Source organism: Euphorbia lathyris, chromosome 1 (genome assembly GCF_963576675.1).
Source record: "Euphorbia lathyris chromosome 1, ddEupLath1.1, whole genome shotgun sequence".
Classification (NCBI taxonomy): domain Eukaryota; kingdom Viridiplantae; phylum Streptophyta; class Magnoliopsida; order Malpighiales; family Euphorbiaceae; genus Euphorbia; species Euphorbia lathyris.
The window spans coordinates 15,684,065-15,690,527 of NC_088910.1; positions in this window are offsets into that span (position 1 = coordinate 15,684,065).

A 6,463-nucleotide genomic window follows, 5' to 3' on the forward strand; every position below is an offset into this window, starting at 1 on the left:
TCTGCTAATATTGGACTTCCTAGAATGGGCCTCATCTTTCGGGTGATTAACTGGGCCTCATCCTTTGGGTGATTAACTGTAGTTTGGAATTTATTAATAAAAGTTCTATTTCAATTTATTTATTTGATTTTTATTTGATTTTAATTCTAAGAACAAGTTAATTAAATGTTTATACTCTAAGCATGAATTAGCATGGAGGTTCTTATTATTCTTTTTAATTACTTAACTAAGGGTTTACAATTACATGTTAATTAGTTACATTTCTTCCATATTTAACTAAAGAAAGAAGTAATATAACCATCCAACTAAGTTTACCACCTATATGAATATATTTTTTCCTTTTTAATAAAACGTAATTAAGAACAGTTTATTGCAAACACCAATATATCTAGTAAAATATCGGTATATCTAGTAAGCACTTGCAATGTAAATATTTATGAGATAAATTGGTTAAAATGATAAAATTATATAAAAAATGAAAATTTACCTCGGACAAAATGGGTATCTACATATTGGATAAATGTCATGCAAGAAGAACTTGACCAATTCACCAGAAATGAGGTATGAGATCTAGTACTTAGACCTAGGAATCAAAAGCCCATAGGAACCAAGTGAGTCTTTAGAAATAAACTAGATGAGCATGGAAATGTGATTAGAAACAAAGCTCGACTCGTAGCCTAAGGCTATAGTCAGCAAGAAGGTATAGACTATGGAGAAACATTTGCACCTGTTGCTAGGCTAGAAGCTATACGTATATTGTGTGCCTATGCTAGTTTCATGAATTTTAAACTGTACCAAATGGATGTAAAAAGTGCATTTCTTAATGGCCTTATAAACGAAGAGGTATATGTTAATCAACCTCCTGAGTTTGAAGATTCAAAGTTTCCAAACCACGTTTATAAACTCAAAAAGGCCTTGTACGGCCTAAAACAAGCTCCAAGAGCTTGGTATGAGAGGTTGACCAATTTCCTGCTGACCAGGAACTATGTCAGGGGAAAAGCTGACACAACCTTGTTTATTAAGAAAAAGGGTAGGCATACCCTACTTGCACAGATATATGTAGATGATATAATATTTGGTGCTACTGATGAATCTTTGTGCAAAGAATTTAGCCAACAGATGCAAACTGAGTTTGAGATGTCCATGATGGGTGAACTCAACTTCTTCCTTGGACTTCAAATCAAGCAAGGTAAGAATAGCATCTTTATAAGTCAGTCTAAGTACACCAAGGAAATGTTAAAGAAATTCAGCATGGTAGATTGCAAACCAATATCAACCCCCATGGGTACTGATACTGTCCTATGCAAGGATGAGAAGAGTAAGTCAGTTGATAGTAAACTCTATCGAGGTATGATAGGTTCTTTACTCTATCTCACTGCTAGTCGACCTGATATTCAGTACTCAGTATGCTATTATGCTAGATATCAAGCTGACCCCAGGGAATCTTATCTAACTGCTGTAAAAAGAATTTTTCGATACTTGCAAAGCTCAGTTGATGCAGGTCTATGGTATCCAACTTCAAATGACTTCACACTCATTGGATATACTGATGCTGACTATGGACGAGATAAGCTAGAACGAAAGAGTACTTCGGGAGGATGTCATTTCCTCGGAAGCTGTCTAGTATCTTGGTTCAGCAAGAAGCAATCATCCGTAGCTCTGTCTACAACCGAAGCTGAGTACGTGGCTGCTGGAAGCTGTGTTGCACAAGTCCTATGGATAAAGCAACAGCTTGAGGATTATGGAGTCAAAACAAAGACAATAGAGATCAAATGTGACAACAAAAGTGCCATTGATCTATCTAAGAATCCAGTCCAACACAGCAGGATGAAACATGTTAGCATAAGGCATCACTTCATCAGAGACCATGTACTAAAAGATGAGATCAAGCTGACCTATGTGCCAACAAATGATCAGCTTGCAGATATCTTCACTAAGCCCTTGGCACGAGAACAATTCAATGTACTAAGGGAAGCCATTGGTATGTCAAATCCACTCTAAATAATTCTGTATAATTGAATGTTGATTGATTGCCATATTGAGTGGAAATTTGAATGAATGCGCAAATACCATGCTGAGTAAATTAACAATAAATATCTACTCTTTATTAAGCTTAAAAATAGAAAAATAACCTCATGCTGAATTGACATAAACATTGAATGGTTATACTGAGTAGATACAAATGGTGAGTAAACATCCTATGCTGAGTAGATAAACATATTGAGTAATCACCCTATGCTGAGTGATTGATGTATGTTGAGTTATTTAGAGATAGGAAATTCATGAAAGCCAGGCACTCAACATCGCGGATGTTTCGAATTCTAGCGAAATCCCGTAGAAACCCACTCGCGTAAAATAAATGCCTACACGTGTAACTACTGGCACCTTGGAAAGACGCACTTTAATGACATATCCCATGCGCCGAAGATGCCATAAATAACAGAATCCTTGTCGGTTGAACGTCCCTAGGCAAAAACGGCTAGTTAATTGAATAGGGCCGCCGAAAATCTAGTATAAAAAGTGGAAGGATCCCCACTCATTCCTCTTTACGCCTACGATTTTCTGAAATCAAACTCTTCTCTCCCCAAAACCTCAAAACCTTCAAAAATGGCTTCCGGCAAAGACAAAACCCCTAAAACTCAAACCTCAAACAAACCCACTCAGGGTGACTCCGCAGGTCCTTCAACGCAAAGTGAAAGGAAGATGATCAAAGTACACAAAAAGGTCAACAATCTGGAGGTTCTGAAATGCAGATGGTTCTCTCCAGGATTCGTCACCTCGGAGAAACCATTTTGTGACTGGATCGAGAAGAACAAGTGGACTGGTCTCTTCTCTCTCTCAGGAACAACCTATCCTAGGTTAGTACGGGAATTCTATTCGAATCTACATGTTGATGAAGATGACTCTGATTATCTGGAGACCACAGTTAAAGGTCAGAAAATCATCGTAACCCCTGCTTATCTAGCCACCTTACTAGATTTACCAGACGAAGGAATTGAGTTTAGAATAACAAAGGAGAAAGTGCCAAAAGACACGGCTGAGAAGATCAAGGGGTTCTATAAACCCAAGGACCATAAAGGTGAAATACCCAGCACCTGTATGGGGAAAGAACAAAAAATGGTCCATTACATGCTGACCAACTTTATCTTCCCCAAACTCAGCTCAGCTTCATCCGCCTCTAACTTTGAGCAGTGCTTCATATGGCACATGTTGACCTACACTCCGCTCAATCTCCCCGTCTTCCTAGTTGGAGCTCTTCAACGAGGTGGTAAGAAACTCCGCCTAGGCTCTCTAATCGCAAAAATTCTTGAAGACAAGCAGATCGAGACGATAAATGAAACAAGTAGCTTAGGGAGTGAAATCACTGCAGTTCTGCTGGATGGACTGTTGTACAATCAACCCTTAAAAGGATATGAAGAAGCTGGAGATGCTGAGGAAGATGAAGAAGCTGAGCAACCAGGAGTTGAGCTTCAAACTGAGCCAGAACAAGAAGTGGAGACTCATACTGAGTCCCCTAAGATAGCTCAGCCTGAGTAGAAGAAGAAGAAAAGAAAGGCTCTTGAAACCTGCTCTAAAGACATCCATGCTGTCCCCAAAAAGGTGAGACTTGTGTCTCAGGAAAAAGCTAAAGCTGACAAGGCTAAAGAGCAAGCTAAATTAGCAGAAAAGAGAAAGAGGCCAGAAGGGCCTGAAGATGAGGAAGAAGAAACTCCAGAATCCCCTTTAATGAAAAGGAAGAAGGGTAATTCCTTAAAACCAGTTGAAGCTGATCCGATAGATTGGATTGTATCCTCCCAAGGTCATGGAACTGACCTAGAAAAGGAAACTGAGAAAGAAACTAAGCAAAGGGCTGAACAAGAGCAGGAAGCTGAGAAAGGAACTGAGCAACAAGCTGCAGATGAAACTCATGCTGAGGAAGAATTTAATACTGAGCAGGAAGAACCTACCAATGTTGAGAAATCTCAAGATGATGCTGAGCAGGGAGAAAGAGAAAGTGATGCTGTTGAGGGTCATGTTGAGCAACTTGTAGAAGAGGAGACAGTTGCTACTGAGTCCAGCGACGAAATTCAAGCTGACCTTTCACTACCCAAAGCTCCTCCATGAAGGAGACTAAAAAAGAAGGCCCAAAAGCCACTTGATCTTATGGATGCCTTCCCTCCAGAAGAAATTGAGGATGACCTCTCCACCATCCAGTTCAAATACTTCTCGAATGAGACTGAGTCACCACCAGAAAATCCTGTAGAAAAACAAGCCTCTGTTACTCAGGATGAGGAACAAGCCAAAAACCCTGCAGATCCAATCCAAGCTGCTCAAGGTGGCACACTTCCTGTTTCCACTTCACCTATTCAAGCTGAGCATATTAACTTGTCTAATCAAACTCCACCTCCAACTCAACATGTTGATGACTTAGCTCCAGAAATCCATCAAAGTCCAGTTACCAATCAAGGTACTCAATCTGGCAAAGAGCCACCTCCTCCACCACCATCAAGCTCAATACCAGCCTCTGAGCCTAATGCTGCTCAATTCGCATACTTGAATGCTACTGAGTCAGGACGCCGTGTCATTGCTTCTGCTCAGTCCTTGCTTTAAGATTTAAACACTACTCAAGCTGATGCACACCAATCCACTCAAGCTGAGTCCACCCAACTATCAGGTATTACTCAGCTTCTAAATGAACTCAGAGGATTGAAAGATCTGGTCAGTATCATAACTACGGTTCAAACTCAGCAACCCAATCAAGGCCAGATAGCCAAACTGACTGAACTGATGCTGACAATGGCCACCCATATGAATTCGTTTGAAGGCAAAATTCACCAACTGTCAGAAGTCAATCCAGGGTATGCCACTTCCACTGAGCTTCAAATCTATTTTGCTAAGCTAACAGCGGAACTGACCACCTCTAGCGCAACTGCCAATCCTGAGTCTGCTACCTCTGCTGAGTTGCAAGACTGCTTTACCAAGATGAATGCTGAGCTGACCAGTACACGTGACTTAGTATCCTCCTCTTCTCAGTGTACTATTGACCAACTAAGTGAAGCGGTCAGACTACTCAACATCGACAGAGCACAGATGGATGTTGATCCAGTCTCCAACAGTGAACTCATGAGCTTTTCACAAGCTATCATGAAGGCAATGCGCATTAACAATGCCCAGCGCATGTTCTATGATTCTGCCTTGCTCAAGCTGTACCATCAATCTTTTGGTTAGATCACCAGCTCGCTCACCTGGCTGAGCAAATCCCATGAATGCCTCCTTAGCATGATCAGCAGCTCCCTTTGGGTTCCTAGGCATGTCCAGGATGATAGTGTACCAGTAATTGATGGTTTGGGTGAAAGCACTAAGAGGCTTCAGTGCTACTCCCATTATCTCTCATCTGCAGCTCGGAATGAAACCTTCCTCTACACACCCGATGATGGCAAAACGGGGGAGACAAGTCAAGGAGGAACTCAGCCTGCAGGCAATGCTTCAGGGAGTAAAGAGAAAGGCAAAGGAATTGCTCAAGCTGATCACCCGGCTCAGAAAAAGAAGAAGTAGAACTAGATGTAGTCTAGTAAATGTTGTTTGTTTAGAACTTGCATAGAAACATTTATATGTTCTGGTTAGCTTTATTGTTTAGCTTTATCTTTTTGCTTAAATCTATGGCAAGTACAATTTCCTCAAACTGGTCGATAAAATTGAACAAACAAATTAAGAAGTAAAGAATACTCAGTTACAATAACACCCAGGTAATAAACTGAGTAACAACATACTTGAAAGCTGACTTAAAATTAAAAGAAAAATATTTAACTAAGTCAGCATACACAAATGTCTTAAAACTAATTCAATTAAACATTGGAAGGTTTAGAATTAAGTTAAGACAATATGTGCAACCCTTACGGGGGAGTCATTTCAAAAATATCAATCATGGGGTAACTTATAACTAAGTTCCATAATTATGTATTTTGCCAACATCAAAATGGGGGAGTTTGTTGAAACACCTTTCCACAAGATTTTGATTTGACAAAATCATCCATGATTAAGAGGCAATTAAATTTAAATGTTTTGATTTAATTGTACTAATATGTTTGTTCAATATTGAGTGAAAATATATATATAAAGTAAAGACAGGACAAAAGTTAGCACAAGCAAAGCTGAGTAGAACGGAACTCAGCATGACAGAATGTAAGCTGAGTGGAGTAGGACTCAGAAGCAAAACCAAGCTGACTAAAATTGAAGACTTCCTCAGAAGCGTTTACACAGAACGGAGCTGACCAAGAATGAACTCAGCTTAGAAGTTGAACATCCGAAGATTACGAAGAAAGCTGAATGACAGCCAGGACAGCATGAAGGATCCATTCACTAAAGGACAAAGTCTGCCAACCTTCTGCACCAATAATTGGAACCTCGAAGACACACAAAAGACTAATTCCAAGAGACATGGGTCATTGGATTATTGGTAAAAGACAACTGGCACAAAAAGACA